Here is a 14,388-nt window from a genome sequence, read left to right on the forward strand (position 1 = left end):
CGGGCCGACCCCGTCGCCATCGCCCAAAGCTGCCTCGCCTCCCCCTGCGCTCGCTGCCGCTCGCCCTGCGCCCGCCCGATGTCGTCCGTCGTCGCCCGGAGCCCGCGTCGACCGCGCCAAGCCGCCTCCTAGCTGGAGATGGACGGATCCCGGAGGCCCCGTCGCGGATCCGGCCTCCCCTCGCCTTGCTCCCCTCGCCGGAGTCCCCTCGTCGACCGGTGCCCGCCTCCGCCACCACTGCCGTGCCGGTGCTTCGCCGTCTCGGTCGCGTCCACCGCGGCTCCCCGCGGCCCCGGTGAGCACGCTCACGCCTATGGGCTGCCACCTCCGCCCCGCAGCTTCTCCGTCGTCCCCGTCACCGGCCATCCTCGAGCTCGCTGCCAAATGCCCTACAGCAGCAACGTGAGGCCCTCTGTCGCCTTCCCTCCCCCCTACGTACTACTTCGCCGTAGGGTGCCAACGCCGACGCGCCCGAGCTCGTGCTCCCCCGCTCGCGCCTCCCCACTTGCGTTGGCTGCCGCCCGTCGATTGCCCCTCCTCTGCAGCTCGCTCAGCTTCACGCGGCCCCGCAGTGCTGCCCGCGCCGACCGCCGCCTCCCGTGACCCCCCTGCTGCGGGCCTCGCCTCTTGCGCTGGCTCGCCTGGGCCGCTGCCGTCGCTCGCCCGGCCCCATCCGCCACGGCGCCCCTGGGTCACCGCACCGGCGCTGGCGCGCTCACGGGGCTCTGCCCTGGCACCCCCATGCCCGTTAGCCCGCGCGCCCATGCCCGCTAGGATCCCCCCTTGCCTATGACACAGGGGCCCCACGCCCCCTGAACGTTTAGAAAAAAAAGAAAAGGATTAAATAAAATAAATAAGTAAATAAATAAAAATAAAATGAATAAATAAAATAAATTATTAATTAATTAATTAAGTTAATTAATCCTCTTTAATTAACTAGTAGTTTAATTAAACAATTATTAGTTTAGCTAATTCCTAATTAATCTAAACAGAGAATGACAGATGGGTCCCATTAGACCCACACGTCAGTTTGACCAGTCAACATCTTTGTTGACTGCTGACGTCATGCTGACGTCAGCATGCACTATTCTGGATAATGTTGAATTAAATTAATTAAATAAATTCTAAAATGATTTAAAACTTAAGAAAATCATATAAAATAAACCGTAGCTCAGATGAAAATACTTTCTACATGAAAGTTGCTCAGAACGACGAGATGAGTCCGGATACGCAGCCTGTTCGTCCGCCACACATCCCTAGCATAGAAAACACGCAACTTTCCCCCTCCAGTTCATCTGTCCGAAAACGTGAAACACCGGTAATACTTTCCCGGATGTTTTCCCCCTTCACCGGTACCACCTCGTACCGCGTTAGGGCACCCTTAGCACCGATACTTGTCATTTCATGCATCGTCATGCATTTGTTTGCATTATATTTATTGTTTCTTCCCCCTCTTCTCTCGCTAGACATTGAGACCGACGCCACTGCTACCCAGTACGACTACGGTGTTGACGACCCCTCTATCTTGCCAGAGCAACCAGGCAAGCCCCCCCTTGATCACCAGATATCGCCTACTCTCCTCTATACTGCTTGCATTAGAGTAGTGTAGCATGTTACTGCTTTCCGTGAATCCTATTCTGATGCATAGCCTGTCATTGTTGCTACCTTACCTGCAATCCTAAATGCTTAGTATAGGATGCTAGGTTATCATCAGTGGCCCTACACTCTTGTCCGTCTGCCATGCTATACTACTGGGCCGTGATCACTTCGGGAGGTGATCACGGGCATATACTATATACTTATATTGTTACATTACTTATGATACTGTTCGGAGATGGGGGCCGAAGGGGCAGGTGACTCCATCCCGGTAGAGGTGGGCATGGGTTCCCTACGGCCCCCGACTGTTACTTTTTGGCGGAGCGACAGGGCAGGTTGAGACCACCTAGGAGAGAGGTGGGCCCGGGCCTGGTCGGCGTTCGCGGATACTTAACACGCTTAACGAGATCTTGGTATTTGATTTGAGTCTGGTTACTGGCCTATACGCACTAACCATCTACGCGGGGACAGTTATGGGCACTCGACGTCATGGTATCAGCCGAAGCCTTTGTGACGTCAGCGACTGAGCGGCGCGCGCCGAGTTGGACCGCGTAATGCAATTTCCTTTGTAACGGAGGTTGCTAGGTCTGCTCACCGGCCACGTACGCAACGTGCAGGTGTGCAATGGGCGATGGGCCCGGACCCCTGCGCCATAGTATTTAGACCGGCGTGCTGACCTCTCTGTTGTGCCTAGGTAGGGCTGCGACGTGTTGATCTTCCGAGGCCGGGCATGACCCAGAAAAGTGTGTCCGGCCAAATGGGATCGAGCGTGTTGGGTTATGTGGTGCACCCCTGCAGGGAAGTTGATCTATTCGAATAGCCTGTCCCTTGGTAAAAGGACGACCCGGAGTTGTACCTTGACCTTATGACAAATAGAATCGGAGACTTAATAAAACACACCCTTCCAAGTGCCAGATACAACCGGTGATCGCTCTCTCACAGGGCGACGAGGGGATGATCATCGGTTAGGATTATGCTACACGATGCTACTTGGTGAACTTACCATCTACTCTCTTCTCCTACTGCAAGATGGATGTTACCAGAAGCGTAGTCTTCGAAAGGACTAGCTTTCCCCCTCTTATTCATGCATTCTGCAGTTCAGTCCACATATGATACCCTTATCCCATTTGACACCAATGCATACATATGTAGTGTAGCTCCTTGCTTGCGAGTACTTTGGATGAGTACTCACGGTTGCTTTGCTCCCTATTTTCCCCCTTCCTATACCCGATTGCTGCGATCAGACGCTGGAGCCCAGGAGCCAGACGCCACTGTCGACGACGACTACTACTACTCGGGAGGTGCCTACTACTACGTGCAGCCCGCTGACGATGACTAGGAGTAGTTTAGGAGGATCCCAGGCAGGATGCCTGCGTCTCTTTCGATCTGTATCCTAGTTTGTGCTAGCCTTCTTAAGGCAAACTTGTTTAACTTATGTCTGTTCTCAGATAATGTTGCTTCCGCTGACTCGTCTATGATCAAGTTCTTGTATTCGAGCCCTCGAGGCCCCTGGCTTGTAATATGATGCTTGTATGACTTATTTTATTTGTAGAGTTGTATGTGATATCTTCCCGTGAGTCCCTGATCTTGACCGTACACGTTTGCGTGTATGATTAGTGTACGATTGAATCGGGTGCGTCACATCCAACTAGGATTGGGAATCCTAGTTGGACTCCCATATGGCGCTCCCCCCTTGTCCGGCCTCGTCCCCCCTCCTTTATACATGTGGGCAAGGGGGCACCCCAAAGAACAATAGACAATCTCTTAGCCGTGTGTGGTGCCCCCCCTCCACAGTTAAACACCTCGGTCATATCATCATAGTGCTTAGGTGAAGCCCTGCACTGGTAACTTCATCATCACCGTCGCCACGCCGTCGTGCTGATGGAACTCTCCCTCGTCCTGAACTAGATCAAGAGTTCGACGGACGTCATCGTGCTAAACGTGTGCTGAACATGGAGGTGCCGTATGTTCGATGCTTGGATCGGTTGGATCATGAAGACGTTCGACTACATCAACCGCGTTACTAAACGCTTCCGCTTTCGGTCTACGAGGGTACGTGGACACACTCTCCCCTCTCATTGCTATGCATCTCCTAGTTAGATCTTGCGTGATCGTAGGAATTTTTTTGAATTACTACGTTCCCCAACATGGGAACCCCCTCGAAGTGAGCAGCTATGCCTTTCCCCCTTGGCTTGAGCTCAATTCTGAGCTCCGACGTGGTCTTCCGCTTTTGGTTGCTCCGGAAGCTATGGCTCTCCGTTGTCACCAACACTGCGGTCGTCCCCCGGTTCCACCCGTAGCGCAGATGGATGCGGCGCTTCACGTTGCCCCTACTGGTGTCGTTCACTGCCCCTTTCGGTCACCGGAGGGTCGTTCCGGCGGACCGCCGTCGTGTCAGGCTTCACCGTCGACATCCGCACGCGCATGTTTAAAACCACCCGTGAGTCTCTGACTCGTGGGCCCGACATAGTTTGCCACTAACGACCCCCCTAAACAACCACTGATATGTGGGGCCTCCTCGTTAATTAACTAATTAAGTTTAAATAAAATGGTTAGTTAGTATAGTCACTAACTATTGGGGATATAACTATTAGGTATAACCCGCCCAGGACGGGCCGGGTCATACCATTGACGACTTAAAGATGAACATGGTGGGTCATGAAGGAAGGCCATTGAAGGCCCAAGACCCAGAGGCGACTTGAGGCCCAAGAGGATGAACCGCCATATGTGTAACTTGTATTGTAAGGCAAGCTTAGTTAGTCACCGAGCTGGACACGTTGTATATGAGCCGGCCGGGACTCTGTAAGCCGCCAGACATCAACCTGTGTATATAAAGGGGTGACGTGGCGGTGGGTTAACTCAAGAAACAACAAGTCGAGAACTAGGTCAAGCGGATTCGCTCCCTGGTAATCGAAACCCAAGCAATACAACCCCCAAAACTGGAGTAAGCCTTTACCTCGCTACGAGGGGCCAAAGCAGTATAAAAACTCTGTGTCCTTTGTCTCGATTAACCCCTTTAAGCTAACCTAGTCGTGATGGCTCCACATCTAAGTCCTTTCGCTAGGACATCTGTCGTGTTCAGTCCATAACAGTTGGCGCCCACCGTGGGGCCAGCGCACAGTGGTTTCGAGTTCTTAAAGGGCGACTTCGCATGGATCAAGGGATATGTTGTGGGCCGTATGACTAAGAGTCGTCGCGGCAAGATCTATGATAACCCACAGGTATAGGGGATCGCAACAGTTTTCGACGGTAGAGTATGCAACCCAAATTTATTGATTCGAGACAAGGGGAGCCAAAGAATATTCTCAAGTATTAGCAGTTGAGTTGTCACTTCAACCACACCTGAAAGACTTAATATCTGTGATACGTCTCCAACGTATCTATAATTTTTGATTGTTCCATGCTATTATATTATCTGTTTTGGATGTTTAATGGGCTTTAATATACCTTTTTATATTATTTTTAGGACTAACCTACTAACCAAAGGCCCATTGCAAATTGCTGTTTATTTTTCCTATTTTAGTGTTTCGCAGAAAAGGAATATCAAACGGAATGAAACCTTCGGGAGAGTTATTTTTGGAACAAACATGATCCAGGAGACTTGGAGTGCACGTCAAGACAGAAGCGAGGAGGCCACGAGGCAGGAGGGCGTGCCCCCACCCTCGTGGGCCCCTTGCAGCTCCACCGATGTACTTCTTCCTCCTTTATACCCATATACCCGAAAACATCCAGGAGCACCACGAAACCCTATTTGCACTGCCGCAACCTTCTATACCCGTGAGATCTCATCTTGGGGCCTTTTTCGGCGCTCCGCCAGAGAGGGAATCAATCACGGAGGGCATCTACATCAACACCATAGCCTCTCCGATGATGTGTGAGTAGTTTACCACAGACCTTAGGGTCCATAGTTATTAGCTAGATGGCTTCTTCTCTCTCTTTGGATCTCAATACAAAGTTCTCCTCGATTCTCTTGGATATCTATTCGATGTAATTCGTTTTGCGGTGTGTTTGTCGAAATCCGATGAATTGTGAGTTTATGATCAAGATTATCTATGAACAATATTTGATTCTTCTCTGAAATCTTTTATGCATGATTTAATAGCTTTGCAAGTCTCTTGGAATTATCAGTTTGGTTTCGCCTACTAGATTGATCTTTCTTGCAATGGGAGAAGTGCTTAGCTTTGGGTTCAATCTTGCGGTGTCCTTTCCCAGTGACATCAGGGGCACAAAGGCACGTATTGTATTGTTTCCATCGAGGATAAAAAGATGGGGTTTATATCATATTGCTTGAGTTTATCCCTCTAGATCATGTCATCTTGCCTAATGCGTTACTCTGTTCTTACGAAATTAATACTCTAGATGCATGTTGGATAGCGGTCGATGTGTGGAGTAATAGTAGTAGATGCAAAATCGTTTCGGTCTACTTGTCGCGGACGTGATGCCTATATACATGATCATGCCTAGATATTCTCATAAGTATTTGCTTTTCTATCAATTGCTCGACAGTAATTTGTTCACCCACCATAGAATTTCCTATCTTGAGAGAAGCCACTAGTGAAACCTATGGCCCCCGGGTCTATCTTCCATCATATTATTTTCATATCAACTTGCTATTTGTATTACCGTTTATTTTGCAATCTTTATTTTCCAATCTATATCATAAAAATACCAAAAATATTTATCTTATTATCTCTACCAGATCTCACTTTCGTAAGTGACTGTGAAGGGATTAACAACCCTTTATCGCGTTGGTTGCATGGTTATTGTTCGTTTGTGCAGGTACTAGGCGACTTGCATGTTACCTCCTACTGGATTGATACCTTGGTTCTCAAAAACTGAGGGAAATACTTACGTTACTGTGCTGCATCACCCTTTCCTCTTCAAGGGAAAACCAACGCCCACTCAAGAGGTAGCAGTCTGCAGCAAAGTATTAAGTAGCAAAGTAGTATGGAAGTAATGATAATGGTGGCAAAAGTAACAGTAGTAGTTTTTGTAGCAATCGTAACAGTGGCAATGGAATAGTAACTAAGCAAAGATCAATATGTGAAAAGCTTGTAGGCAATGGATCAATGATGGATAATTATGTCGGATGCGACTCCTCATGCAACAGTTATAACATAGGGTGACACAGAACTAGCTCTACTTCATCAATGTAATGTGGGCATGTATTCTGAATATAGTCATACATGCTTATGGAAAAGAACTTGCATGGCATCTTTTGTCCTACCTCCCGTGGCAGCAGGGTCCTATTGGAAACTAAGGGATATTAAGGCCTCCTTTTAACAGGGTACCGGACCAAAGCATTAACACTTAGTGAATACATGAACTCCTCAAACTACGGTCATCACCGGGAGTGGTCCCGATTATTGTCACTTCGGGGTTGCCGGATCATAACACATAGTAGGTGACTATTGACTTGCAAGATAAGATCAAAAACTCACATATATTCATGAAAACATAATAGGTTCAGATCTGAAATCATGGCACTCGGGCCCTAGTGACAAGCATTAAGCATAGCAAAATCATAGCAACATCAATCTTAGAACATAATGGATACTAGGGATCAAACCCTAACAAAACTAACTTGATTTCATGGTAAATCTCATCCAACCCATCACCGTCCAGCAAGCCTACGATGAGATTACTCACGCACGGTGGTGAGCATCATGAAATTGGTGATGGAGGATGGTTGATGATGACGATGGTGACGGATTCCCCTCTCCGGAGCCCCGAACGAACTCCAGACCAGCCCTCCTGAGGAAGATTAGGGCTTGGCAGCGGCTCCATATCATAAAACGCGATGAATCCTTCTCTCTGATTTTTCTCCCCGAAAGTGAGTATATGGAGTTGGAGTTGAGGTCGGTGGAGTCCCAGGGGGCCCACGAGGCAGGGGCGCGCCCCCGGGGGGGGTGCCTGCACCCTCGTGGATAGGGTGTGGGCCCCCTGATGCTGATTCTTTCGCCAATATTTTTCATTAATTCCAAAACGTGTCCGTGGATTTTCAAGTCATTCTGAGAACTTTTATTTCTACACAAAAATAACATCATGGCAGTTCTGCTGAAAACAGCGTCAGTCCGGGTTAGTTCCATTCAAATCATGCAAGTTAGAGTCCAAAACAAGGGCAAAAGTGTTTGGAAAAGTAGATACGTTGGAGACGTATCAACTCCGCCAAGCTTAAACCTTTGCTTGTCCTCAAGCAATTCAGTTGGCAAACTGGAAGTGATAAAGAAAAACTTTTAAAAACTCTGTTTGATCTTGTTGTTGCAAATATGTAAAGCCAACATTGAAGTTTTCAGCAAAGATTATGAACTAACCATATTCACAATAACATTTAGGTCTCATGTTTACTCATATCAATGGCATAATCAACTAGCGAGCAATAATAATAAATCTCGGATGACAACACTTTATCAAAACAATCATAACATGATATAACAAGATGGTATCTCGCTAGCCCTTTCCGAGACTACAAAACATAAATGCAGATCACCCCTGAAGATCAAGGACTGACTATACATTGTAATTCATGGTAATAGGGATCCAGTCACAGTCATACTCAATGTGAATTAATAGCAATGCATGCGAATGACAGCAGTGCTCTCCGACTGGTGCTTTTTAACAAGAGGATCATGACTCAACATAAAAGTAAATAGATAGGCCCTTCGCAGAGGGAAGCGGGGATTTGTAGAGGTGCCAGAGCTCGAGTTTTGAAACAGAGATAAATAATATTTTGAGTGGCATACTTTCATTGTCAACATAACAACCAAGAGATCTCGATATCTTTCATGCTACACACATTATAGGCGGTTCCCAAACAGAATGGTAAAGTTTATACTCCCCACCACCAACAAACATCAATCCATGGCTTGTTCGAAACAACGGGTGCCGTCGAACTAACAACAATCCTGGGGGAGTTTTGTTTGCAATTATTTTGATTTGATTTCAGCATGGGACTAGGCATCCCGGTTACCGGCCATTTTCTCGTGAATGATGAGTGGAGTCCACTCATTGTGAGAATAACCCACCTAGCTGTTGGGTAACATAGTAATTTCAAAAAAAATTCCTACGCACACACAAGATCATGGTGATGCATAGCAATGAGAGGGGAGAGTGTTGTCCACGTATCCTCATAGACCGAAAGCGGAAGCGTTAGCACAACGCGGTTGATGTAGTCGTACGTCTTCACGATCCGATCGATCAAGTACCGAACGTATGGCACCTCCGAGTTCAGCACACGTTCAGCCCGATGACGTCCCTCGAACTCCGATCCATCCGAGTGTTGAGGGAGAGTTTCATCAGCACGACGGCGTGGTAACGATGTTGATGTTCTACCGACGCAGGGCTTCACCTAAGCACCGCTACAGTATTATCGAGGTGGACTATGGTGGAGGGGGGCACCGCACACGGCTAAGAGATCAATGATCTAATGTTGTGTCTCTAGGGTGCCCCCTGCCCCTGTATATAAAGGAGCAAGGGGGGGGGTGCGGCCGGCTAGGGCTAGGCCTGCCAGGAGGAGTCCTACTCCCACCGGGAGTAGGACTCCCCCCTTTCCTATTTGGATTAGGACTTGGGAGGGGGAAGAAGGAAAGATGGGGGCCGGCCCCCTTGCCCTAAACCAATTTGGTTTGGGCCTAGGGGGGCGCGTCCCATACTCCTCTTGCTGCCCTCCTTTTCCACTAAGGCCCATGTAGGCCCATTAAGCTCCCGGGGGGTTCCGGTAACCTTCCGGTAGTCCGGTAAAATCCCGATTTCACCCGGAACACTTCCTATATCCAAATATATGCTTCCCATATATCAATCTTCATGTCTCGACCATTTCGAGACTCCTCGTCATGTCCGTGATCACATCTGGGACTCCGAACAACCTTCGGTACATCAAAACATATAAACTCATAATAAATCTGTCATCGTAGCATTAAGCGTGCGGACCCTACGGGTTCGAGAACTATGTAGACATGACCGAGACACGTCTTCGGTCAATAACCAATAGCGAAACCTGGATGCTCATATTGGCTCCTACATATTCTACGAACATCTTTATCGGTCAGACCACATAAGAACATACGTTGTTCCCTTTGTCATCGGTATGTTACTTGCCCGAGATTCGATCGTCGGTATCTCAATACCTAGTTCAATCTCGTTACCGGCAAGTCTCTTTACTTGTTCCGTAACACATCATCCCGCAATTAACTCATTAGTTGCAATGCTTGCAAGGCTTAAGTGATGTGCATTACCGAGAGGGCCCAGAGATACCTCTCCGACAATCGGAGTGACAAATCCTAATCTCGAAATACGCCAACCCAACAAGTACCTTTGGAGACACCTGTAGAGCACCTTTATAATGACCCAGTTACGTTGTGACGTTTGGTAGCACACAAAGTGTTCCTCCAGTAAACAGGAGTTGCATAATCTCATAGTCATAGGAACATGTATAAGTCACGAAGAAAGCAATAGCAACAAACTAAATGATCAAGTGCTAAGCTAACGGAATGGGTCAAGTCAATCACATCATTCTCCTAATTATGTGATCCTATTAATCAAATGACAACTCATGTCTACGGTTAGGAAACATAACCATCTTTGATCAACGAGCTAGTCAAGTAGAGGCATACTAGTGACACTCTGTTTGTCTATGTATTCACACATGTATTATGTTTCCGGTTAATACAATTCTAGCATGAATAATAAACATTTATCATGATATAAGGAAATAAATAATAACTTTCTTATTGCCTCTAGGGCATATTTCCTTCACTAGCATGGAAGATATAACAACCCTAGTTGATATATGAGCTATTCGAGCATACAAAACGGAATTTCATTTGAAGGTTTAGAGTTTGGCACATACAAATTTACTTGGAACGGCAGGTAAATACCGCATATAGGAAGGTATGGTGGACTCATATGGTATAACTTTGGGGTTTATGGAAGTGGATGCACAAGCAATATTCCCGCTTAGTACAAGTGAAGGCTAGAAAGAGACTGGGAAGCGACCAACTAGAGAGCGACAACAGTCATGAACATGCATTAAGATTAATCAACAATGATTGCAAGCATGAGTAGGATATAAATCACCATGAACATAAATATCTTGGAGGCTATGTTGATTTTGTTTCAACTACATGCATGAACATGTGCCATGTCAAGCCACTCGAATCGTTCAAAGGAGGATACCACCCTATCATACCACATCACAACCATTTTAATAGCATGTTGGCACGCAAGGTAAACCATTATAAACTCCTAGCTAATTAAGCATGGCATGGGCAACTATAATCTCTAATTGTCATTGCAAACCTGTTTCATTCATAATAGGTTGAATCAGGAACGATGAACTAATCATATTTACAAAAACAAGATAGGTCGAGTTCATACCAGCTTGTCTCATCTCACACAGTCCATCATATATTGTCATTACTGCATTTCGCTCACACGACTGAACGGTGTGGACAATAATAATAGTGCATGTGCATTGGACTTAACTGGAATCTACAAGCATTTTATACAAGGGAGAAGACAAGGTAAAATGGGCTCCTGGTTAAATCAACAATAATGCATATGAGAGCCACTCAACATTTTCATCATGGTCTTCTCCTCTCGACCCCCAAAAATAAGAAAGGAAATAAAACTATTTACACGGGAAAGCTCCCAACAAGCAAAAGAAGAACGAGAAATCTTTTCGGGTTTTCTTTTAATTACTACTACTACATGCATGGAAAGTAAACTAGCTAAAAGCTACAACTATTTTTTTTGTTTTTTCTTAAGCTTTTTCAAACACACAAGAAGAAGGCTTAGAAAAGAAAATAAACTAGCATGGATAGTACAATGAAAAAGTATGAGCACCGACAATTAGAATGAGTGTATGAACATGAATGTAATGTCAGTGACAAATACGTACTCCCCCAAGCCTAGGCTTTTGGCCTAAGTTGGTATATGGCCACTGCTGGCCTGGCGGTTATCTAAAGTCGTAGCTGGGGTTGTATTGAGACGCAGCAACTACTGCCTGAAGAGCTGCATCTTGGAGGCGAGCTGCCTCCGTCCTCCTCTCATACTCATTCGCCTCCTACCTGGTTATAACATATCTCCTTTTTGCCTGAAAGTTAAAGAAAGTAGGAGCAGTGAGGGTGCTACCTCTTAAGCACGCATTGGTTTTCCCTTGAAGAGGAAAGGGTGATGCAGCAAAGTAGCGTAAGTATTTCCCTCATTTTTGAGAACTAATGTATCAATCCAGTAGGAGACAACGCACAAGTCACCTAGTACCTGCACAAACAATCAAGAACCCTGCAACCAACGTGATAAAGGGGTTGTCAATCCCTTCACGGTCACTCGCAAAAGTGAGATCTAATAAAGACAGTAAAGTAAATATTTTTGGTATTTTTTTTCTATATATTGGAAAGTAAAGATTGCAAAATAGTTAACGAGATGCAATGAGATGCAATATAATAAGAAAGAGACCCGGAGGCCATAGGTTTCACTAGTGGATTCTCTCAAGATAGCATGTATTACGATGGGTGAACAAATTACTGCCGGCAATTGATAGAAAAGCGCATAGTTATGAGAATATCTAAGGCAATGATTATGAATATACGCATCACGTCCGTGTCAAGTAGATCGAAACGATTTTGTATCTACTACTATTACTCCACACATCGACCGCTATCCAGCATGCTTCTAGAGTATTAAGTTCATAAGAATAGAGTAACGCTTTAAGCAAGATGACATGATGTAGAGGGATAAACTCAAGCAATATGATATAAACCCCATCTTTTTATCCTCGATGGAAACAATACAATATGTCCCTTGCTGCCCCTACTGTCACTGGGAAAGGACACCACAAGATTGAACCCAAAGCTAAGCACTTCTCCCATTGCAAGAAAGATCAATCTAGTAGGCCAAACTAAACCGAAAATTCAAAGAGACATGCAAAGATATCAAATCATGCATATAAGAATTCAGAGAAGAACCAAATAATATTCATAGATAGTCTTGTTCATAAACCCACAATTCACCGGATCTCGGCAAACACACCGCAAAAGAGTATTACATCAAATAGATCTCCAAGAACATCGAGGAGAACTTTGTATTGAGAATCAAAGAGAGAGAGAGAGAAGAAGAAGAAGCCATCTAGCTAATAACTATGCACCTGAAGGTTTGTGGTAAACTACTCATGCTTCATCGGAGAGGCTATGGTGTTGATGTAGAAGCCCTCCGTGATCGATTCCCCCTCTGGAAGATCACCGGAAGAGGCCCCAAGATGGTATCTCACGGGTACAGATGGTTGTGGCAGTGGAAAAGTGGTTTCGTGGCTCTCTGCGATCGATCTAGGGTATAAGAGTATATATAGGCGGAAGAAGTACGTCGGTGGAGCTACGAGGGGCCCATAAGGGTGGGGGTGCGCCTACCCCCTGGGTGCGCCCTTCTGCCTCGTGGCGTTCCAGACTTCAACTCCAAGTCTTCTAGTTTGCTTTCGGTCCAAGAAAGATCAACGCGATGGTTTCATTCCGTTTGGATTCCGTTTGGTATTCCTTTTCTGCGAAACTCTAAAGTGGGCAAAAAACCAGAAACTAGCACTGGGCCTCCGATTAATAGGTTAGTCACAGAAATAATATAAAATAGCATATTAAAGCCCATTAAACATCTAAAACAGATAATATAATAGCATGGAACAATAAAAAATTATAGATACGTTGGATACGTATCAAGCATCCCCAGCTTAATTCCTGCTCGTTCTCGAGTAGGTAAATGATAAAAACAGAATTTTTTATGTGGAATGCCACCTAACATAATTATCAATGTATTTTTATTTATTGTGGCATGAATGTTCAGATCCAAAAGATTCAAAACAAAAGTTTAATATTGACATAAAAATAATAATGCTTCAAGCATACTAACAAAGTAATCATGTCTTCTCAAAATAACATGGCCAAAGAAAGCTATCCCTACAAAATCATATAGTTTGGCTATGCTCTATCTTCGTCACACAAAATATTTAAATCATGCACAACCCAGATGACAAGCCAAGCAATTGTTTCATACTTTTGATGTTCTTTTTTCAATCCTCATGCAATACATGAGCGTGAGCCATGGACATAGCACTATAGGTGGAATAGAATGGTGGTTGTGGAGAAGACGAAAAGGAGAAGATAGTCTCACATCAACTAGGCGTATCAATGGGCTATGGAGATGTGCATCAATAGATATCAATGTGAGTGAGTAGGGATTGCCATGCAACGGATGCACTAGAGCTATAAGTGTATGAAAGCTCAAAAAGAAACTAAGTGGGTGTGCATCCAACTTGCTTGCTCACGAAGACCTAGGGCATTTTGAGGAAGCCCATCATTGGAATATACAAGCCAAGTTCTATAATGTAAAATTCCCACTAGTATATGAAAGTGACAACATAGGAGACTCTCTATCATGAAGATCATGGTGCTACTTTGAAGCACAAATGTGGTAAAAGGATAGTAGCATTGTCCCTTCTCTCTTTTTCTCTCATTTTTTATTTGGGCCTTTCTCTCTTTTATTATGGCCTCTTTTTTTCCGTTCGGGGTCTCATCCCGACTTGTGGGGGAATCATAGTATCCATCATCCTTTCCTCACTGGGACAATGCTCTAATAATGAAGATCATCACACTTTTATTTACTTACAACTCGATACTTAGAACAAAATATGACTCTATGTGAATGCCTCCGGCAGTGTACCGGGATGTGCCATGATTCAAGAGTGACATGTATGAAAAATTATGAACGGTGGCTTTGCCACAAATATGATGTCAACTACATGATCATGCA

Source organism: Triticum dicoccoides, chromosome 3A, assembly GCF_002162155.2.
Source record: "Triticum dicoccoides isolate Atlit2015 ecotype Zavitan chromosome 3A, WEW_v2.0, whole genome shotgun sequence".
Classification (NCBI taxonomy): domain Eukaryota; kingdom Viridiplantae; phylum Streptophyta; class Magnoliopsida; order Poales; family Poaceae; genus Triticum; species Triticum dicoccoides.